Genomic DNA, 24,700 nt, shown 5'->3' on the forward strand with positions numbered 1-24,700 from the left:
CGAAGCGATTGATGTTCATAGGACACACGGACTCCAACTCTGAAACGGACTCGGACTCCAACTCGGACTTCAAGTTGAAGTCGACGCTTTGTCTCGCAGGACACACACACACACACACACACACACACACACACACACACACACACACATACACACATGCGAAATGTGTTCACTGAATTTTTATTCATACGCGCATAAAGCATTTGCCAATCAACAAAAAAAAAAAGAAAACGAATATGCAAAAAAGCCAAACGAATGAAGCATGCACGACTAAGAGTTACGCTGTAGAGACAGGTAAAATTTAATTTATAGAAAAGAAATTCATTACTTACATTTGAAAATCAACAGCTTGTGTTGGTTAAAGTTAAAACATTCCAATTTCAATCCTCTTTCCAATTTCCTCTATAAGCCAAAAGTCTAGATCAGAGCTGAAATAAATAAAACATATTTTGGGAGCCATTAGAATTTAGTGTCAATTTTAATTATATCCAACTTTTACAGATAAATAAACATTAAAAGAGGGTACAATTAAGTTCTAAGTTTTTTTTTTTTAATTTATAAATTATATTTAAAGTATACGTAAAAGTTGTAGGCATTCATTGTTTAGATTGCAAAACAAAAGGATATCTTGACATCAACATTCTGCAGCGAATTTAAATAAACGTAATATCACTCATTATTCATTAGTTAAATAGAATAATTTTTTTTAATTTTTTGTAATATTTTTTTTTACGAAATTTTCAGCCTAGTTTTTTCCTTATATTTTTACTTTGCAAATGTATGCACATTATTTTATAAATTTGTATCTCTAATTTACAAAATGCGTTAAATGTTTGAATTATTTTCATATTACAGTAGAATCCGGCTGCCGACTCCGCTTATAGTGTCCGTCCGGTTATTGCGACGAAAAGTCGATGGCTTGGTTGGACCCCATTGAAACTTATATGAAAGGGCGTCCGCTTAGAACGTCTCCGCTTTTAGCGACTAACCGCTTATACGAAATTGTTCACAATTCAACCGGATATTGCGACGAAAAAAAGATACAGCGAAATAATGCCAACAAATTTAAGTATCAAACGACGCTGTCATAAATGTATGCATTTATCAGTGATTGGGACTCTTGCTTGTGTGAGTAGGAGCGACAGGAAGGTTCTTATATTCTCACTACTTTCTGTTAGTTTTATTTGACGCCTTAGCTTATGCTAAGGAACATGCAGCTATACGATTTATTATGGAAAAGCGATAATATTAAATGAAATTTATACATTTTTTTTTGTTTTGTTTAAAAATTAATTTGTTTTATCTTGAAACCCTATTACGAACATGGCAACCATAAAAAAAAATTTGTTTTGCTCCTTTCGGTTAGTACGTCTTCCGGATATAACGACGTAAAATCGTCGGTCCCTTGAAAGACGCTATATCCGGGATCTACTGTATTTCTATTGAAATGTCAATCATTCTTGAAGTTATAGCAATTTAATGAGGTCTTCAAGGAGTTAAGTTAATCAAATAAGAAATACACAGTCGAGTGAGCTCAACTTTTAATCACTATCCAAATGTATATTAATATACTACAACATTCGAAATATACTATATCACTTGTATTTCTTATTTTGTTGATTGTGAAATAATTTGTGTTTTGGAATTTTATGCTTGAAGTCTGATGACAACTCGAATTAATAATATTGGAAAGTTCAGAAGTTATGCATTATAAAAATTGATATTTGACTTAAGTTCGGTTTCTTTTTACTGCCTTAAAATACTCAGATTATTTCATATTCATTTTAAAGGGTATCGCAAAAAAAAAATAGAGGCAAAAAAAAAGCTGATTGTGAAATGGAATTTTGCGTTTTGCGGGCGTCATGTTGGCCAAGTTTTTCACCCGTCTCCCCCCCAATCCTGACTCCAAACAGACTGTGGACAACAAAGTCTCTGCCCCGCCCCCTGCCTCTCTCCCCGCCTCCTTCTATGTCCACGTCCACTTGCTGGTCATTCATGTGTGTCAAAATGGCAAACTGAATTTGTATTCAAACATTCAAATGTTCACAGAGAGAGAGAGAGCGAGAAGGGGAGAGTAAGTGGGAGAGAAAGAGAGGGTGAGAGTGAGAGGGAGAAAGACGTCGCACATGCGTTAATATTTCCGGGCGTAATGTCAGCCGGCCATAAAAATAGCACAAGAAAAAATGTCACACACACACGCAGAACACACACACATGCACACACTCACACACACACACACACTCGCCAAATTGTCACGCATTGAATTATTTTGTTTGCTTTTCTAAAATGAAAATCAAAATACACAAAAAAAAAACGAGAATAAAATAAAATTTGCATTTTATTCAATTTTTTGAGCATCCGTTGTTGTCTCTTCCCCTTCCCCCTTCCCCTCTCCCCTGCGCTAGTAGTTGACCCGCTGTCGCTTTCTTCTTCTTCTCTGCTGGCCATTCGCATTGTTCTGGTTATTTACGAGTTTGTTAAGTGCGCACACATTCTTCTTCTTCTTCTTCTTCAGGGCCACCCGCTGATCAGCGAATCGAGTCCTGGACAGCACACAACACACTCCCGCTCCCCCTTCTCCATTCTCCATTCTCCCTTCTCCTTCCCTTCCCCCTTCTTCAGCTTTTACACTCCACGCTCCATTGAGTCTTTCAGGCCGCAACACAACAATTTGTTGTTGGCTGCTTTGTGACTCCAAATGGATTCCGAAGCATAACAATTGTGAATAATAATCGAATATTGATTACAGATTTACAACATTGAAGAAAACTATGCCTACGAATATAGTTTGTGATTCTTTTATATCACAATTATTATCACTTCTATTCAATTCGCATCACTAATAAATAGAAAATTCACTTCTAAAGTTTGAATTTACTCTAAATTATATATGATTTTTGATATTTATGAATTTTGATCCCTTGAGAACTCACAAAGTTGAGTAAAGTTAGCTCAGAACTGAACTAAGAATAATGTAGAATATATAAGAAACAAATAAAAATGATACAATTTTGTGTATTTTAAATATTAAATATATATATTCCTCAGTTCCTATATTCCTCTATTTCTTTATTCCTCTATTCATATTCCTATTCCTAATAATAATGAATAATAATCGAATATTGATTACAGATTTACAACATAGTATAAAAAAAACTATGCCTACGAATAGTTTGTGATTCTTTTATATGATTTGATCAACTCTTGAGAACTTATAAAAAAACACTGAAACTTCGTTAAGAGCAGTCACAATAAAATGAAGTTATTTTGTAAGTTATTATTTTCTATTTTATATCGAACAATATTTTAAAAAACATTGTCAAACATTATAATTCAGAATTTATCAATGCGAATTTCTATATTAATAAAAATGAAAATCAATATATAATCATCATAACGAGCTTTTTAAAATAAAACTATTTAAAACTATGATGTTTAAGCTGCGCATTTCTTTGAATTTCAAAGAGTAAATTAATAAATAGTATATCAAAATAGATTTGTTTAAAGATTTATCAAAGTACTGTCGCTTTAGTGCTTGACTTCGTAATATTTATATCACAATAAAATATATACATTAAATTATTTGCAATTTCCTATTACATAACATAAATATATTTAACTGTTTAGCTATGGTTTTTTTAGCTCTGCTACAATGTCAATAGATTTTAACTTTGGCAAATGATTACTGAAAATTATGAAATGAAATTCGAGCTAAATTTGAACTCTGCAAAATATGAAATTAAATTTGAAGCACATTTTGAAACTGATTGATTTGAGAGTTGATTTATTTGAGGCGATTGAGATTGAAAAACATTATTGTGCTTTAAAAACTTATTGAAATGATTTTACAATCATATTAAAACACTAAATGGGAGCAGGAACTTGCTTTTGCTTTCTGTGTAAGTTTTGAAAAGTGTAAAGTTTAAGGAACTGAACTAAGAATAATGTTGAATATAAATAGAAACAAATAATAGAAAATTAATAGTATTTTATGAAAGTTCGTTTAAGTTCTTGTTAGAAATGGATCTTGCTACTTTAAAAAGATATCTCTTTTAAGACATCTTTCTTTTAAGTTCTTAACTCAACACAACGTGCAAATTTAATTGCACTGCACTTTATATAATTTGTATAACATCAATAAATCACTGAATAAACCAAATTACATATGTTCTATATAACTTAACTGCATTAATTGATGGAGAAAGAAAAGTATTATAAATATAAACTATTTGAATAAGTTGTAATTTAGAACTCATTCAATCTTCAATCACTCAACTGCATTTAATTGAAGTCTACAAAGAACAAGGATAGGGGGGAAAAAAGAATTGCTGAGATTGTAAAACAACATTTTCAATATAGTCAGTCGCCTCGGTAAATCATGCTCAATAAATGTTGTCACATCAGAATTAGCAGCGAATGTTTTTCGGTTGCCCTTTTTTTTTGTTTTTTTTTCGCTGATTTCTTTTTGGGTTGTAATTGCAGCTGCTGCTGTTGGCATTAGCGTGACTAGCTGACTAAACGGTTGACTATCTATACATATATAGTAAGGGGGGAGGGTTTAAGAGAGGGAGGAGAAGACGACAACGTCGACAACGACGACGACGACCTTGTTGCATGCCAATATTAATAATAACAATGGGCAATAAAGCCTATTAGAGCCGGCACACATTTAGCCATTAATGAAATACATTGATTTCTGTGTTAGTCGCATGAAGGTTAGCTCCAGACGTAGGCAAGGGGAGGGAGAGGAGGGGAGGGGTGCAAAACCAAGCAAAGGGTTCGGGTTGTTGACGGTTGCCTGTCGACTGTCGACCAAATCAATTCGGAAGGAAAACAAGTAAGAAAGCTACAGTCGAGTGTGCTCGACTGCGGAGATACTCGCCACCCAAAATATTGCGGTATTATTCTCAAAATATACTACAAAAATACTAAAAATATACCACATGACATATTTGGTATATCTATATAGGACCACATTCAAAATATACCATAGACTGTTCAATATACCAGACTGTCAGCCAAAGCAACTAAGACCCCCTATTAAGTGGACGTTTTTGCCCATACAAAAGTATTTATTTAATAACTTCCACAGTTTTTATGTGATCGCAACCAACTTTTTAGAAATCACATCTACTATAATTACTATTGTATGTAACAAAATTCGCGACTTTAGCTTTAAAATTACGCTTGTTATTCGATTTTTGTTGATTTGCGGGGGCGAAAGTGGGCGTGGCAAAAATTTGAAACAAACTTGATCTGCGTGCAAACATAACAAATGCTGTCGAACAAGAATTATAGCTCTATCCCTTATAGTCTCTGAGATCTGGGTTTTCATATAGACGGACGGACAGACAGACAGATGGACAGACGGACATGGCTAGATCGTCTCGGCTGTTGACGCTGATCAGAATATATATACTTTATAGGTTCGGAGATGCCTTCTTCTACATGTTACATACATTTCTTGCTGGCACAAAGTTATAATACCCTTCCACCCTTTGGGTAGCGGGTATAAACAGAGAGAGAGAGAGAGAGCGAGCGAGCGAACTGTCTATTGTGACTTTGCGTGTTGTCACGTTATAAAAATCAGTGATCCACGCCGAAAAGCGAAGGCCTCCCTTTAAGCCCCTAACCTCACGACGTTTTTTTTGCACCCTTAACGATTTGGGGAAGAACGTTTTGTTCCGCTCGTTACCAGCAGCACCCGAATCGTGGACGTCGACGGGTTTGTTGGTTTGTTGATCCTCCAGCTCGCGAGCTCCGTTCCCTTATTTTTTTGTTGGTCCCCGTCCCCAGCCCAGGTTAAGGGTGCAGGTTATTAATAAATCTTTAACCCTTTGCTGTCCCGAGCGGAGCGTTGAAATGGTTTCCTGTTGCGGAAACGGAAACGCAATGCCGACAGCGTTACATGCGCCTCGTTTACATACTTTATGTATGTAGTATAATCGATTAATTTGATATAGATTGAATTTATGTTAGCCCCTCTCCCTTACTTTAACCCTCTAACCCTTCCCCCCTTCAACTGACTTCGAATTTTGTTGCCAGTCGCCGTGTGTTTTAGGCCGTTGCACCTGCCCTACGACAATGAACTCGGCCAGCCAAAAACTTTAAGAGGCCCCCTCTTCTTCACCCTCTAAACAACAAACAAAAACAACAACACACACACACACACACACATATACAGTGAAAGCTTTTTGGCGAGAAATTAAAGTAAAAGTCGCGCGCGCAAAAAGTTTTTCGGCAGCGAGAACTTTCGCCGGGTTGAAAACTTGAGGCCATAATTGAAAATTGTTTTTCATCGAATGCGGCTGCCACACTTCTGCTTCTTCTTCTTCATCTTCTTCGTCTTCTTCTTCTTCAGTGTCTGGTCAACGGGAATTCTTTTTAGGACCGCTTTAAGCTGCGCTTTAAGCTCGATCCTGCTGCCAAATTGCAGATTAATTAATTGCTATTGAAAAGCAGGCGCCAATATCAATGGAAGTAGAAGAGGAGACGGAGGTGGAGGTGGAGGAAGAGACAGAAGGAGGCGCCTCCAATTTGTGCAGCACTCCACAGGGAGGGGGCGAGGGGCCAGGGGCAAGGGAAGGGAGGTGGCAGAGGTCAGTGGTTGCGTTTGCCGTCTTTGATGGATTGCAAAAAGGTATTTTATGTAATGTTCTACCAAGAGAGAGCGAGAGAGAGAGGGAGAGAGAAAGAGGGAGAGAGACGGAAAGAGAGTAGGAGAGGGGGCAGGAGGTGGGCAAGAGGTGCATATATGTGCACATGCCGTTATGTACAACAAGAGGCAGCTCTATGTGCCTCACACACACATCGAGTGCAAGCAAGATAGCGAGAGAGAAAGAGGGAAAGAGAGAGAGAGTTAGAGAGACAGAGAGAGAGGCACCTTCGTTGCTGCCACACAGCCAGCGAGAGCGAGAGAGAGATGGACTGCTCTGTGTGTGTGGCGTGGCAAGTGAATGCGGCGGCGCTCGAGAGGCGCAAGCGTTGGTGCCACAAGCATCAGCAGCAACAGCAACAGCGACGTTGCCGCCTCCCAATGGAAATGAAAAAGGCGGGCACCAAAAACCCAAAACACACACACACCGACAAAAGTGGGAAGTCCTTTGCGGCATACTTGCCACATGCGGGGGCACTTGCAGCCAGCGCATGCGTCGCATCAAAAGGCGTCGGCACCTCGTCTGCTCTTCTTTCGGTCTCGGTCTCGGTCTCGGTTTCGGTTTCGGTTTGGGGGGCGGCGCGACGTCCGAAGTCGCAAGTCCGAAAAACCTGTGAGCAGCGAGCTCCCCACTGTGCTACTACTACTCTGTTCTGCTCTGTGCCACATGCCACATGCGGCATGCTACTTAATGTGGCGCTTTCGGAATGCGCGCCTCAGTGGCAAACAGCACGGCAAAGGCAAATGGGGCACGGACGCTCGACTTTTCTGCTATTCTATTTCTGATTCTGTTTCAACTGCTCACAAGTAAACAAGCTGCACTTCACAAAAAAAAAAAAAAAAAAAAAAAGAAATCAACCTGAAGCTAGCTTCAGTAAAGTAAAAATCAAGCTCAGGTTGAGGTATTATATATACTATATATATTAAAAAAAAAACCAAAATTGCAGCAACTTCCTAAATCTGCTTGAAACTAGCTTAAAAATCACTCAATATAGTAATATATAGTATTTTATATATACAAAATATATTAGTCAGCTTGAAGGTAGCTTATAAAGCGCTTAGTACTATACGTAATATATAGTATTTTATGTATATACCATAAGTAAGAATCGAGCTCAGGCTTTAAAGCCAGCTTATAAAGCATTTAATAGTATATTATATACTAAATATATAACAACTACTAAAAATTGCGTCAGGAATCGCAATCTGCTTGAATCTTGCTTTTATAAAGCACACAATACTAAATACAGTATTTTATATATACCGAATACAAATTGCAGCAAGAAGTTCAGCTTGAAGCTAGTTTATAAAGCATTGAATAGTATACATAACATATAGTATTTTTAATATGTCATATTTGTATATGAACTGCTTTTGGTTAAACACAGCAAATAAAATTGCAGCAGGTCATCATAGCGAGTTTTAAACACAAATAATATGGGAAACTAATTAAATTGTAATCAGAATAGATCGCAGCTTGAAGCTAGTTTATAAAGCATTGAATAGTATAAATAATATATGTTATAGTATTTTTAATATATTATATTTGTATATGAACTGATTTTCTTTAAACACAGCAAATAAAATTGCAGCAGGTTTTAAACTACAATAATATTGAAACAAGTGAAATTGCAGTCAGAATAGAACGCAGCTTGAAGCTAGCTCATAAAGCACAAAATACTATATGTAATATATATTTTTTTATATATTCCAAATATATACAAACGAATTCAATTGCAGTAAGAATCGAACTTATCTCGAAGCTAGCTTATAAGGCAATTAATATTATTTATAACAAATAGTATTTTTTATATACCATATATGTATATGAACAGCCTTTGGTTAAGCATAGCAAAAAATATTGCAGCAGGTCGTCAAAGCGACAAAAAATAATTGGAAACAAATTGAATTGCAGCCAGAATAGAACGCAGCTTAAAGCTAGATCATTAAGCACACAATACCATATACATCTAGTATTTTTGTATATGCCATATACTGCCTTTGGTAAAACACAGCAAATAATATTGCCACAGGTCACCAAAGCGAGTTTAAAAAGGAAAAAAATGGAAAGAAAATGATTTGCAGCCAGAATAGAACACAGCTTGAAGCTAGTTTATAAAAGAAAAGAATAGTATATTACATTAAGTATTTTTTATATACTAAATATATATAAAAAAAAATGCAACAAGAGTTGAGCTTAGCTGAAGACAAGCTTATAAAGCACTCGATACTATAATACATACTATATAGTACATTTTATATACCATATACATACATATATGAGCTGCCTTTGATCAAACCTAGAAAAATAAAATTGCGGCAGGTCGAAGGAAAAAAAAAATTCCAAACAAATTAAACTGTAGCATGAATAGAACTCAGTTTGAGGCTAAAATACAAAACACTCAATAGAATATAATATTTAGTATTTTGTATATACTAAATATACAACAAAAACTCTATTGCAGCACTAATCGAACTTAGATTGAAGCTAGCTTATAAGGCACTCATTAAATGCCACTCAATACTATATATAATATATAGTATTTTTTATATACTGCCTTTGATTAAACATAGCAAATGAAATTTCAGCAGGTTGTCAAAACAAGTTTTCCACAACAAAAGCAAATATTAGTAACAAATTGAATTGCAACCAAAATAGAACACAGTCTGAAGCTAGCTTATAGAGTTCTCAAACTATATATAATACTTAGTATTTTTTATATACCATATCTAGAAATGTATATCAACTGCCTTTTGGTTAAACACACAAAAATCAAAAACAAAATAAAGTATAAATTAAAATCAAATTGAATTGAAGCCAAAATAGAACATAGGTAGCTTACGCATATAGTATTTTATATATAGTATATACAGTATTTTGTATATACCATATACATAGTATATGCATATATGAAATACCTTCGGGGGCTCGTGGCTCTGTCAAATTTTTGGTCAAACACAGCAAATAATAATGCAGCAGGTCGTCAGAGCGAGTTTTCAAAACAGATGAGAAAAAAAAAAACAAAAACAAGGGGGATGAATAATTAGATTTCTCAGTCGTCGGCCTAATTTCATTGTTTTTACAGTCATTTCGAATGATTTTCTTGCTCACTTTTGACAGGACTCAAGGGGAGCTAAGCGAGGACAGGGACAGGGACAAGAACAAGGACACTTGTTCATTTCATTCCATTTCCTTTTCTTTTCTATTCTTTTTTTCATTCTATTTTTTTTTTCTCTCGTTTTTCATTTGTGTGTCTTGTTTTCTTATTAAGTTGAGCGACAGTTGTTTTTATTATTTTTATTGTTTGCCGCCGCTCTCTGCTTCGTTTTCGCTCCGCATGTAAATCAAAACTGACTAATGGCATGCGAAAAACAATAAAAGCCCTAAATGAAATAATGAGCTGCAAAGGGGGCGTGTGTTTTTGATTCACAAATATTATTATTATTATTCTTTATATTTGTGGCAGAGAGATATTCTTGGAGAGAGCGAGAGATAAAGCACAAGTTGGGTGACTTTATCTGGGGGTCAGTCACTCGATTGATATTGATGTGGGTGGTCAAAAAAAGAAAACTTGGGGCGACTATTTTTAATGTGATTATCTTGTAGCGTGCATGTCGCATGTCGAATTTACGAATTCCGAATACTGAATGCTGAAATGCTGGACTCAAGTGGACTCTTGGCTTCTCTTATCGGCAAAGTAACAGCAAAAGAATTGACAGCACACTAGGCACGCACATGAGACAGGACATCGGACAGTTGGACATTGGAGAGATTCCCTTGGTGGTTGTGTGGCACCCAAAAAGCGTCTAGCGATGATTAAAATGATGATGTCAGAGCAGAGGCATCGGCATCGGCATCGGCATCGGCATCGACAGCAAAACAATCGAGAAGAGTCTTTTGGAGGTAGAAAGGACCAGGGACAAGTGCTAAAAGTGAACAGAACAGAACTCAACTTTTCACTTGACCACTTCACTCGAGGGCATAAAACGGGACACAGCAGCGGCTTCTATACATTATTTTTATACCCACTACCCAAAGGGTAGAAGGGTATTATAACTTTGTGGTAATGTATGTAACAGGTAGATGAATGCATCTCCAAACCTATAAAGTATATATATTCTGCTCAGCGTCAACAACTGAGACGATCTAGCCATGTCTGTCCTTCTGTCTGTCTGTCCGTCCGTCTGTATAAACACCTAGATCTCAGAGACTATAAGAGATAGAGCAATAACCCTTTTTCGACAGCATTTGTTATGTTTGCATGCAGATCAAATTTGTTTCAAATTTTTGCCACGCCCACTTCCGTACCCGCAAATCAACAAAATTCGAATAACAAGCGTATTTTTAAAGCTAGAGTCACGAATTTTGTTACATATGTACAATAATAAATTGGTAGCGGGTATTTCAAAGGCGAGCACACTCGACTGTTGCATTCTTACTTGTTTTTTTTTCGTTCCTCTTTCGTTAGAGGGTTGGCTAGACAGCAACAGCAGCAGCAGTCAAAAAATGCAGGAGAAGAACACAATTGGAAATCACAGCGACAACTAAAACGAAGCCAATCGCAGCCTTGAGGGTGAAGCACAAAACACTCGGAACACTCGGAACAATAAATTTATGACATTCATTAGAACGACGTCAGATTAACAAAAATACTCAGCATAAGCAGCTGACGCCATGCGAGAAAGAGACAGAGAAAAAGGAGAGAAAGAGAGGGAGCATCGAATTTGAACTTTCAGCAACAGGCGTTGTTTAATGCCTGACTTACTCAACTTAAAGATACCCTGCAAAACCTTTTGGTAGACAAACAACTGCGAAATCTCTTTGCAGCAAACTTGTAGCAAAACTTTTGAAATTAAGCCAAATTTTAAAGTTGAGAAGTTTCCGATGAACTTTAAAGTTCAAGCGCGAGGCAAATGGCAGCAAAATTTAGCAAACTTTAAGTGAGATTGGGAATAATATTTAATAACAATAATGAATAGAAATTGAATTTAATTATTATACTTTATAATTTAAATAATAATATTAAAAAGTGAAATAAATGAATGACAATTATACTTTACTTTTTTAATTATTATAATAAAAAGATAAATTCATTAATATTAATTGAATTGAATGATTCTACTTTTAATTTCAAATTATTATGAAAATAATTATTTGAGAATTTAGTTTATAACTTATAGAATGGATAAATCATACTTTTGCATATTGATGTCAAGATTCATTTAAATTAAGATTATATTATTCTTAATCCATCGAAATTCCTTTACGAATCTATAATGAATCTTTCTTTTTCTTAATAAGAACTTGCTTCTTATATCAAATGTTCTTGGAATCAAAATGTGATTTCTAACATTAACATTTTCTTGACGCATTTTGTAAACCAAAATTCTCAGTATTGACGAAAAAATTTAGAACGTTCTTTTTGTTATGCACATAATAAATTAAAGAAAAATTGCATAAACAAAATTTCTAAGTTTAGCTGTAGCTCATGAATAGAAGAAAACTTTGATGAATTATAATTTAAAGTGCTTAAAATTACAAGATTAGCTGAAGTCTTTAATACTAATTAAATGAAAATAGAAGAAAACATTTCTGAATTATGATTTAAAGAACTTTAAGATTATCGTCAATCTTGAATTCAAAGTAAACGAATTACTTATTAGCAAAGTAAGAATAAGAAAGAAAGTAAAGTGGAGTAGCTAATTTCATAACATTATTTGAATAGTTTAGTTTTAGTTATATTAATGAAGTAGAAGAAAACGTACCTGAATTATAATTTAAAGTACTTAAAGATTACCTTCAATCTTGAATTCAAGTTCAATGAATTACTTATTAGCAAAGTAAGAATAAGAAAGAAAGTAAAGTGGAGTGGCTAATTTCATAACATAATTTGAATATTTTAGTTCTAGTTCAATTTATAAAATAGAAAAAATCATTTATGAATTATGATTTAAAGAACTTTAAGATTATATTCAGGTTTTAATTCAAGTTAAATGAATTAAGATGTTCAAAAAGTAAGAATAAGAATGAAAGAAAGTAAAGTAGCTATTTTAATAACGAATTTGCATAGTTTAGTTCTAGTTCTATTAATAAAATTGAAGAAAACATTTCTGAATTATGATTCAAAGTGGTTTAAATTACCTTCAATCTTTAATTCAAGTTAAACGGATTACTAATTAAAAAAAAGTAAGAATAAGAAAGTAAAGTATCTAATTTGATAACGAATTTGAATATTTTAGAATTGCAAAAGTAGTTAATATGCCTTTAAGTGTGGCGGGGTAAACGCCTAATTCGAATTCGAGTTTACAATTATTGCGCTCTTAAGATATTGAAAGTGGCTTTAAGACTGCGGCTGGTTCGCTGCACAGCTGTTGCCAACACGAACACCAGGTGGACAGTGAGCTGAGAGCAGCAGCTTGTGGAAGCTGAAGCTGTAGCTGTAGCTGAAGTCGAAGCTAAAGCTGTAGCTGGAGAGCAGCTGAAAGCGTCGGCGACTTCATAATTAAGTATGCGGTCGAGATGCGGAAGCAACCACTGAGCTGTGACACTCTGACTGGCCAAGGGCAGGTGGAAGAGAGAGTGAGAGAGAGAGAGGAGTGGGGACAGCTGTCACCGTGGGTTGTGGGCTAAGGGGTGGGAGAGGGCTGCCAGTGGCAGTGCCTTTGGGACAACTAGCGCTAGGATTTATGTGCACGACAAACAAACGAGCACCGCAGGACAAGAAAGCGCTTAAGAAGTGCCACAGCACTGAGAATGCGGAGTGAATGGGGGGGGGAGAGAGAAAGAACCACGGCCAAATAAGGCGCAACAATTCAAGCAGCTGCAATAGACAACAACAGGAGGTAAAAAGTGGAGGGAGAATCACACCGCACCGCACCGCACCGCAGCGACCACCGCAAAAACCGCGACGCTGTCTTCAGACTGCAGACAACACTAAAGTCTAGAGACTGAGCCAAAGTCTTCTTCATCGTCCCAGTCTCAGTCTCAGTCCCTGGTCTAGTCCTGAGTCTTGAGTCCTGTGTGTGCCTGTTACTTGCCCTCCTCACTTTCCCCCCTTCTGCTCTCCTGGCTTGCAGCGCCCGTTGGCGTTTTGGAAAACCAAGTTATTTAGCCACGAATCGAATGAAATGTCGCGAGAATCGTTGTCGTACCATCTTGTCCGTCCTCCTCCCCTTGCCACCCCTTCCCCCCTCTCTTCTCCTGCTCCGCTGCTGCGTGCAAATCGTTTGCGGTGCGCCCTCTCTTCCCTCTCCCTTCCTCCCGGCCACTGCGTTCCGTCAACGACATTTGGGACACATTTACCAAAACATTTTACGTATTCAGAAGCAAAAGTTTGCGACGCTGTCGCAGCTCCCCCCTGTTCCCCTTCGACCCCTAGATTGGCCTGCCAATGCGACGACTAGTAACCACTGTCCCCCCCGCCCACTCCTCACCACTCCCATTTAGCGCTGTTTGCATTTCGCATTTTGCTCTGCTGCTGCTTCTTCTTCTTCGACTGCTTGTTGTCTTCATTTGCCGCTGGGCCTCAGTTCATATCAACTTCATATGGTAAACAAGAGCAACAACAAACTAAATATAAACAACAAGCGTACACAACACAATGGGCAGCGTTTTGGCAACGCGCGCAATGCGATTGGCAACGCGGCGGTTCAAGAGCTTTGCGGTATTTAAAGCGAGGCGCAGCCCAAAAGTATGCTACACAAAACGACGAAACAATTAAAGCGCCGCAGCGCAAAAGTATGCTATAGAAAATTAGACAACAAGCTGACAGCGAGCCTCTCAATTAGCAACAACAATACACACACACACACACACATAGAAAGAGAAAGTCGCCCACAGGGCAGACGCAACACATTTTCGACTTTGCTGCTGTTGTTGTTGTTGTTGTTGTTGTTGCGCCGTATGCAGATTTGTGTTGCTGATGATGTCTTTATATTATACAGTCAGTCTCCCTCTCTTTCCCTCCCTCTCTCCCTCCCTCTCTCTCTCGCTGTGCCGTCATGTGTGCTCGCCTCACGCACAATCCAATATAAATAAAATATACACACAAATACGCGTAACGACCTCATTAGCATAATAACGGTAAGTAATGGATGAAAAATGCCATTAAACAACACTTTATGACTTTCTCTCTCTCTTACACACACACACACACACACACACACAGATTTGATTTAAATGCGTGCGTGCTGCGCTGTTCTTGTTCTTCTTGTTCGCACTGGCTTCGTTCAAAATCTCTTCGACTTAAAAGCTCTCACTCTGCCTTCACCACACTCCACACTCCATAAACATTAACCGATCGGGCAGACGCCACAAATGAATAACGACGCGGAGAGTAGGATGAGAGGGGCGCGGGGAGCGGGGACAATTGCTACACAAAATTTAAAATCTGAGACGTCTTAAAAGGCAGTTCGGCAAGTGGAGTATGCTCAACTTAGCCATACCCGGCACTTGGAATTATATTAAAGTCGATAATTGCTACTACAAATTTGTAACATTATTTGCACTGATGAAAGTATCACCAAAAATAGTTTGCAAAAAGATGTAATTTAAATCTACATTAAAATACTCTTTTTTGATTATCAACATTACTTCCTTAGTATTCAAATTTATAATCACACTTACCCGCTTAAAACTGCTTTAATGTCAAACTTCATTTAACTTTTGATTTTTCATTTTCAGATTTCATGCGCAGCTTTCCCCAATTTAAGAGTTTTATTCGCATCAGCTTTAATCTACAAAAGATAAGCAGAAATTAAGAGTTTATATTAATACTAAAAAAATACTAATACAATATATATAAAAATACTAAAATACTGAATACTCTAATATAAAACTTCAAGTAGTTTGCTTGATCTTTTGCAAACTGGTTTTAATACTAAAAAAATAGTAAAATATTGAAGAACTTGAAATATTAAAATATTACATGTTACAAATTAAAGCAGAAATTGAAATTTTGATTAATACTAAAAAAAAAACTAAAATACTGAAGAACTTGTAATATAAATTAAGAAAAAAAAATACTTAAACACTAAAGAATTTGTAATATAAGATACTTTATTCATTTCTTTTAAATTATTATTATAATCAGCTTGTTTATAGATACATATTTTATAGTTTTATTTTTTAGAGAGTCATTAAGAGTTGTTACAAGTGCTTTAACTTTTTTCTAACGCTTCCAAATAAGTTTGTTACTTCCACGCAATTTCTTTAATGATTGAAAAACAGACTTCAAAATTGTTCTCAAAAAAATGTATTCAATAAATTATTATTTGCAAGTCTTTTGCCTTTCTTTAGCTTCATATAGGTTTCCTACTTTCACGCAATTGCTTTAAGAATGTTTTGATAAACAAATTTCAACACTTTCCCCAAAAAAAAAAAACCCTAATTTTAATATTCACTAAACCTTTTTCAAACTTTTCCCCATTTCGATTTGCATACATAAAAAGTGTAGAACGAAATAAGTCTAATTAAAAAAGACAAAAAAAAATATAGCTGGGTTACACTGTCTAAAATCCATTTAAGAGAGCTGCTTTAAGAGTTGCTTTTAAGCTCTTAGATTCAATTAGTTGCTTTCGTTTTTATTTTTCACAATGCTCTGGAATTACCTGTTAATCGTTTTGGAATCGCTTTATAAGCCAAGAGAAGAGTGTCAATTTCATCTTTATGAGTGCATTTCATTTGTATAAATTTCGAGACTTTTTGTCGCTTAATTTCAGCGAATTTATCGCATTTGCTTAGCCTTTTTTTTGTTTTTGTGTTTTTTTTGAGCTGGCAAAACATGTTTAAAGTATGTTAAACGACGGCTGTTGCCCCTTCACAACCCCTTTAACCGTGCGGCTCCCCTTGGACAGATAAAAGTCCCCGGCACACGTAGCCAACGAGAAAGGGGGGAAAAGGGGGAAGGGAAATCGAGACCTTAGCTTGTTTATTTAGGTCTGAGCTAATAAAAAGGCTTACCATCTCAATAAAAGTATTTAACACAAGCGTTTTACTACACTTCAAGCATTTTTTCATTCTTTCTTTCTTTTTTTCCTTGTTCTTTTTTTTTTTTTGCTCCGTGTTTTTGGTGCGTGCCGAAAATTTCTTTACTCTGGTTTCACTTGTGTTCGGGCTGACCGGGCTTTGTCTTTGGGTTCAGTTCCGTTCTGTTCTGTTCTGTGCTGTTCCGTTCTGGTATCGGTGACGTCCAAGTGAAAGCAGTTGAGTAAATCCCTTAATCTATGGAAATGCTACGCAATTACCACGACAAGTTGAATGCCAAGGCAGACGCCGATGCCGATGCCGCATCATGTGATGCTACTTCCCTTTGCTTCTCCTCCTCCTCCCCCACTTTGGATATCATCCCTCTCTCCTCTCCCTTCTCTGACTATGACTGACAGTCCTGACCCTTTCGTCGTTGTCGTTTTTCCTTTTTTTCTTTTGGTGTGTGCTGTGTTTTTATACCCGCTTCCCATAGGGTAGAAGGGTATTATAACTTTGTGCCGGCAGGAAATGTATGTAACAGGTAGAAGAAGGCATCTCCGACTCCATAAAGTATATATATTCCTGATCAGCGTCAGCCATGTTCGTCTGTCTGTCTGTCCGTCCGTCTGTAAAACACCTAGATCTCAGAGACTATAAGAGATAGAGCTATAATTTTTTTCGACAGCATTTGTTATGTTTGCACGCAGATCAAGTTTGTTTCAAATTTTTGCCACGCCCACTTCCGCCCCCGCAAATCAACAAAAATCGAATAACAAGACTAATTTTAAAGCTAGAGTTGAATTTTGGTATATTGGTATATCGATATACCAAATAAACGGGTATCTCACAGTCGAGCACACTCGACTGTAGCTTTCTTACTTGTTTTTTTTTCTGTAACGGACCTCAGCGTGGCTTCAGCTCTTGAGCAGAGGAGCTTCTGCTTTCTTTTGCAGTGTTTACACAACCAGTTACAAAGTGCACAAGCCACCCGGCCGGCATCTTTAGTCCTTAGTCCTTTTTTTTTGTTTGGCTGCTCCTCGGGGGCAATGGACGCTCTCACGTACGGGGCAACAAATCAAATTTGCATACCAAGTATTATCAGTATCACGAGTCCTAAGTCGACTCCTGACCTGATACCAGCTTACCAGCTGTGCGCTCTCTTCTACACTGCCTCTTAAATAAATACGCACAGCTATTTAAGCAAATCATTTGTCGAGCTGCGCAAATTGAAAAGTGTTGCAATTGACGCAAATCAAGCAGAGATTGACAATGGAAAATGTTAAAGAATATGTGGACTATAATTGAATGCTGTTAAATTAACAAAGTGTAGAGCAATGCAAGCAATAAGACTAACTAATGCGAATAACAATTAAGAAAGCTACACCTATAATTAATAAAATAAAAAAAGGTCGGTATTTTGACTAAAATATACCAACGCAGTATACGGACAAAAACTAAAATATACCGAAAGCCAAATGATATATTTCATATACTAAAATATATCAAAAGCTACATATCGAATACCAAAAATACTAAAATATCCCAGAAATGTTTTCATATATCAAACAACATATACAAAAATATATCAAACTTTAAATTTCACACACTTACAATACTAAAACATCGAACAAGCTTTATTTTGTATACGGAGCAAATACTAAAATATGCCAAAAGCTACTTTTCGTATAATAATATACCACCAATACCAATAATACCACATTCAAATTATACCATAGATTATGTAATGTACCAAATTTATCTACCAAAAACACATTCAGAAAACATCGTTTACAACTTTGAGTGCATTAGATAAAGTAGAAAATGTGTATATTGTAAATTGCTTCTTCAGAAAATACTAAAATCTACCCTAAGTATATTGTATATACCATAAAATACTATACCATAAATATACCTAAAAAATGATCAACTATACCAAAAGCATTTAGCATACCAACAAAACACTAAAATCTAAATCTCGTATACCAAATAATACTAAAACATTCCAAAAGCTCTATTTTCTACACCAAAAGTTGAGTTTAGCATACCAACAAAAAAAAACTAGAATATACCAAAAGTAACATTTTGTAAATTGATATACTACTATATTCAAAATATACCATAGATTACGTAATATACCAAAACCTATCCACCAAAAACATACTCAGAAAACATAATTTAAACCTAATGGATAAAGTAATAAATGTTTATATTCTAAATTGAACCATCAGAAGAATACTAAAATATACCAAAACGTAATTTTAATATACTACTACTATACTAAAACATTCCAAAAGCTGTATTTTCTATACGAAAAGTTGCATTTCACATACCAACAAAAAACTATAATATTCCAAAAAATGAATTTTGTATATTGATATACTACTACATTCAAAATATACCATAGATCATGTAATATACCAAATTTATCAATCAAAAACATATTCACAACTTTGAGAGTAAAGGTTTATTTAGAGAATGTTTATATTTTAAATCGCATATTTAACTATATAAAAGTCGACTGCTTTCAGTAGACGCTTGATTAATCGGAGAAATTGAGAATATAGAATGTAATCTTTAGCCTAGCTTCGATATGGACTCGCAAACACTTCGTTGTCTATCAATTCCTCTGCTCTTAGTAAGTTAGTTGGGATGAGAGGCGAGTGAAGAATTTCATTATTATTAGGCCGCATGTCAGTTGCAATTTGGCGCAAAAACTATGCAACAATAATTGCAATTCACACTAATTATGATTGATTGAGATGCGAGAGTTGTGAGATGGTTGAGCCATCTCCTCCCTTCTCCCTCCTCCCTCCTCCTTCCTCGCCGCTTTCATTTACAGGCTCAACTCATAATTGCGAAACTATGATGAGGGAGGCCCAAAAACCACACGTTTTCCCCTCTCCAACTCCGAACTTCTCTGCTCGCTGTCAATGTCTGCGCTAATGATGAACTGAAATGTGATTGCCGCAATGCAGGGAAAGGGGGGAAGGGGAAGGGGAAGGGGAGAGCAAAGTGGCAGAAGCTAAGGCTGCGGTTGGCAGCAGCAACGAAATGAAATTAAAGCAAATAGAATCCGCCAGGAATTGCCATGAGCAAATAATTAAATAATAAGCGAAAGCCTAAGCAAGGCAACCCAACAAAAAAAAAAAAAAAATACAAATAGAAATAGAATGAGCAGAGAAATTATGAAAGCAAAGAGAAGGAGGCCAAAATCCAAATCATTCGCCTGGCAATGGCAACTGGCCAAGTGTTTAGCAATTGCTTTCTTGGCTAAGTGAAACGTTGTTTGGTCCCCCCTTATGGGATGGGATTCTCTACCTGTCTTCCCTCCAACTCCATTCCACTTTAATTCTATTAAGACAAATGCCAGAGACGCACTTGTAATTATGGCTAGCAAAATGTTTGCTTACTCGACTCAACTCGACTCGAATCGACTTGAATCGCGGCCTCCTCAATAACAATAAATCGATTCAAGTGCGCGTAATCGGGCAATGTTATCCAATAATAAAAATAACAGCGCGTTGCGGGGACGACAATAAAACAACAGCCTAATAGCTAAATAGTAAATACACCTCAGCGACACACTTCACGAATTTCAGTTGCCCTGCAGTAAACAATAAGGAATTACTATCTATTATTATTACACAACCTTTGCCTAAATCGAAAGGTAAAGCTAAGGTTAGTCTCTTAAGGAATTGCAAATTCTATTTTAAGTGAAGTTCAAAATAAAGTAAATTATATTCAAATGTTCAATATGAAACAAAGCTTTCTTCTTTGGTTTAATATCTTTAACTATCCCTTTAAAATAGAAAGCAAGCAACTAGCTTAAGACTTTTGTAGTTAAAGGTATAATAAATCTTTAAAAAAAAATAAAAAAATGCATCAATAAACTAATAAATAAATTACAGTCATACTATAAACTAAGGAATTGCAAAGTTTATTTAAAGTGAAGTTCAAAATAAAGTAAATTATATTCAAATGTTCAATATGAAACAAAGCTTTCGTTTTTTGTTTAATGTCTTTAACTATCCCTTTAAAATAGAAAGCAAGCAATAAATCAATAAAAAGTATGGAATATCAAAAAAAAAATATGCCATTAAAGCAATCTTTTTTCAATAAAAATACCCATTATTAAAGAATAACTTACCCTTAACTCACTTAACGGCCACAGTTTGCAATAGCGGCATTTATATACTTATAATAAGCTGTAAATAAAAAAGATGAAATAGAGATGAATAGACAGAAAAATGCGCTTGTTATCATTTAACATATATTCCGCTTAACGGCATATATTTTGCATAAGCCTTGTGGCCACTAAGCGAGTTCGAGTTTAATTTAATTTAAAATTCACAATGCTGCACCAAAGTGTAAGCACTCAGCAATAGAGTCTAATTCTTACTTTTAAACATCCAAGTGATCAAGAAACTTCAAATAAATTACAAAAAATGTGTAATTTAAAATTAGTCAAAATTAAATTCATATATTTATTATTGACTTGTTAACTAATTTGCCGGTAGTTTAAAATATTTTACGACTCAATTAAAATAAAATAAAATAAATATTATATTACAGCTGTGCGGCTTTGCATTTTCCTTTCTGTTAGTTGATCAATTGCATATTGTTTTTGTAAACTAGAGATAAGAAACAAACAAAAACTTCGTTAAATGTAAGCACTGCTATTTCAAAGTTCACAGCTGTAGAATTTTTGAATTTGCAAGTAATATGACCCTTATTGATAATTATAATCGCTAATCAAACAAATAAACACTAATAATGATAGATTTCTTTTAGTCAAGAATCTATACAATAAAATTTAAATAGTATTATAAAACATAATTGCAAATACTATTAATAGATGATACATTAATGGCATTATTTCAATCAAATTGAAATGAAAGCAAAAAAAAAACGTAGCATACTTTTTTGGTTGAACTCAACTAGCGAGCAACTCTTGTTGGTGAAGAGTATTGGGCGAGGCAATTTCAATGCCTATTTGATTTCAATAAGTAGCAAATCAAGTGCATGGCAATTGAGGCAGCAGCGTGACGGAAGCCTAGACAGATTTGCTTGAGGCCACAGTTCAGGCTAGAGGAGAGAAAGGTGAGAGGAGGAGGGGGAGATAAGAGAGAGGTAAGAGGTAAGAGGGAGGTAATCCACATCGCATCCGCCGCGTTGTAACGAGCGAACATTAAAGCCATTCACCTGAGACGAAGCTAAAGCGCGACAAAGTAACCAAGAGAAAGAGAGAGAGAGAGAGAGAGCTGCCCTTTCTCTCCCTCTCCCCCTCGATTTTATCGCCATTTACCTGTACGTGTGTGTGTGTATGTGTTGCCAATTCACCGATTGCCGTTTTAGCCATTTGGCATTTGCCATTTGCCGGCTGAGCGACAGTTTGGCGCCGTCATCATCAACAAGAGATCAAGTTGCCATTGAACCGACTTCGACTTCTTGCGACGCACTCGAACGGAAATTGAATTGAGCAATTGTAAATGTGTGCACAGACCCCTCCTCACTCCTCTCCCTTCTCCTTTCTATCCTCTCTCCTTCGCCCCCCCTCTGCAGCTGGAGTTTGTCAATTGCCGCAACATATCAAATGATTTGCTTCCAAATGATTTGATTTGAATTGACTTGAAATCGAAGCGACCCACGGCAAACACAACAACCTGTGTGTGGCCCCCTCCCCCTCCCCCTCCCCTCCTCTTTCCATATGCTGTGCCATCATAATATCCACTTGATTTCTTTTTGTGTTCGTTCAAGTTTTTGAGACATATTGTTCGTTTTGTGTGTTTGTTGTTGCTTCTGCTTCTGCTTGCAATTCCAATTCGAAACTTATGTGGCAACAGTTTGCAAAATTTGTCTGTGCGTAATGAATTTCATTTCAATTTAGCACAAACGTCAGGCCAATTTGTAAACACAGCAGCCAAGTCAAGACGAGGCGTTGTTTATAGTGTTTGCGGTTAATTAATTCACATTTACACCTGTTGGCGACGCCACTGAAGACAACAACAGCAACAACATCAACGACGCCCAGTTAAGTTTCTCTACTCTACTCTTTACACACACTCTCCCTCTCCCCCTCTCTCTCTATCCTTCGTTAACGTCGCTTTAGAGCTCCATTGAATTCATTTCAAGCGCGCACAGTTCATATGCCGCAAATTAACTCAAAAGCAGCGACAATAACGAGAACTGAGACTGAGACTGAGACACACACACAAGGACAAGCCACCAGAGCTGCAGGCGTTAATGTGTGTGCGAGAGTGTGAGTGTGTGTGGGTGTGAGTGTGTGGGTGGGAGGCGTGCCAAAGCCCTTAGGCTGTGTGTGTGGGCGTGGCAGCGCAGTGTGTTGACAGCAACAGCGAAAAAATGGACACAGCAAACTAGAGTGGAAGATAGACAAACTATTCCCCATCTCTTTCCTCCTAGAACTCTTCACTAGAGTTGCCAACTATGCTGTTAACAATAAAACTATTTTCTTTTTCTCTCTCCTAAACTAACACTCTTCACTAGAGTTGCCAGCTATGCTGTTAAAAATTAAATTATTCCCCGTCTTTCTCTCTCCTAACCTGAAACTCATCACTAGGGTTGCCATCTATGCTTTTAGAAAGTTAACAATTCCCAGTCTTTCTCTTAACCTAACACTCTTGAACAGGGTTGCCAACTACATTGTTAAAAATTGAATTCTATATATTATATATTACCTTATACTACTTTTCGCTGTTGAATCAAAATTTTTTTTGCCAAAGTCTCTTTCCTAACCTAACACTCTTCACTAGGGTTGCCAACTATGCTGTTAACAATAAAACTATTTTCTTTTTCTCTCTCCTAAACTAACACTCTTCACTAGAGTTGCCAACTATGCTGTTAAAATTTAAATTATTCCCCGTCTTTCTCTCTCCTAACCTGAAACTCATCACTAGGGTTGCCATCTATGCTTTTAGAAAGTTAACAATTCCCAGTCTTTCTCTTAACCTAACACTCTTGAACAGGGTTGCCAACTACATTGTTAAAAATTGAATTATATATATTATATATTACCTTATACTACTTTTCGCTGTTGAATCAAAATTTTTTTTGCCAAAGTCTCTTTCCTAACCTAACACTCTTCACTAGGGTTGCCAACTATGCTGTTAACAATAAAACTATTTTCTTTTTCTCTCTCCTAAACTAACACTCTTCACTAGAGTTGCCAACTATGCTGTTAAAATTTAAATTATTCCCCGTCTTTCTCTCTCCTAACCTGAAACTCATCACTAGGGTTGCCATCTATGCTTTTAGAAAGTTAACAATTCCCAGTCTTTCTCTTAACCTAACACTCTTGAACAGGGTTGCCAACTACATTGTTAAAAATTGAATTCTATATATTATATATTACCTTATACTACTTTTCGCTGTTGAATCAAAATTTTTTTTGCCAAAGTCTCTTTCCTAACCTAACACTCTTCACTAGGGTTGCCAACTATGCTGTTAACAATAAAACTATTTTCTTTTCTCTCTCCTAAACTAACACTCTTCACTAGAGTTGCCAACTATGCTGTTAAAATTTAAATTATTCCCCGTCTTTCTCTCTCTAACCTGAAACTCATCACTAGGGTTGCCATCTATGCTTTTAGAAAGTTAACAATTCCCAGTCTTTCTCTTAACCTAACACTCTTGAACAGGGTTGCCAACTACATTGTTAAAAATTGAATTATATATATTATATATTACCTTATACTACTTTTCGCTGTTGAATCAAAATTTTTTTTGCCAAAGTCTCTTTCCTAACCTAACACTCTTCACTAGGGTTGCCAACTATGCTGTTAACAATAAAACTATTTTCTTTTTCTCTCTCCTAAACTAACACTCTTCACTAGAGTTGCCAGCTATGCTGTTAAAAATTAAATTATTCCCCGTCTTTCTCTCTCCTAACCTGAAACTCATCACTAGGGTTGCCATCTATGCTTTTAGAAAGTTAACAATTCCCAGTCTTTCTCTTAACCTAACACTCTTGAACAGGGTTGCCAACTACATTGTTAAAATTGAATTCTATATATTATATATTACCTTATACTACTTTTCGCTGTTGAATCAAAATTTTT

The 24,700-nt window shown here is 36.2% G+C and overlaps 1 protein-coding gene across 2 annotated transcripts in view; it reads right to left on the reverse strand.

Annotated features, from left to right (window-relative positions):
* The window catches only part of LOC133849060 (putative peptidyl-tRNA hydrolase PTRHD1), an 88,841-nt gene that overhangs the window by 61,616 nt on the left and 2,525 nt on the right, over positions 1-24,700 (reverse strand). Inside the window, exon 1 of one of the 2 annotated variants that reach the window (XM_062284907.1) lies at positions 16,960-16,978. The exons of the other annotated variant lie outside the window; for it this stretch is intronic. The gene's annotated coding sequence lies outside the window, so the exon portion shown is untranslated. Of the gene's footprint in view, positions 1-16,959; positions 16,979-24,700 lie in introns of those variants that run through there. 2 annotated transcript variants of the gene reach the window in all.

Source organism: Drosophila sulfurigaster, chromosome X (genome assembly GCF_023558435.1).
Source record: "Drosophila sulfurigaster albostrigata strain 15112-1811.04 chromosome X, ASM2355843v2, whole genome shotgun sequence".
Lineage (NCBI taxonomy): Eukaryota > Metazoa > Arthropoda > Insecta > Diptera > Drosophilidae > Drosophila > Drosophila sulfurigaster.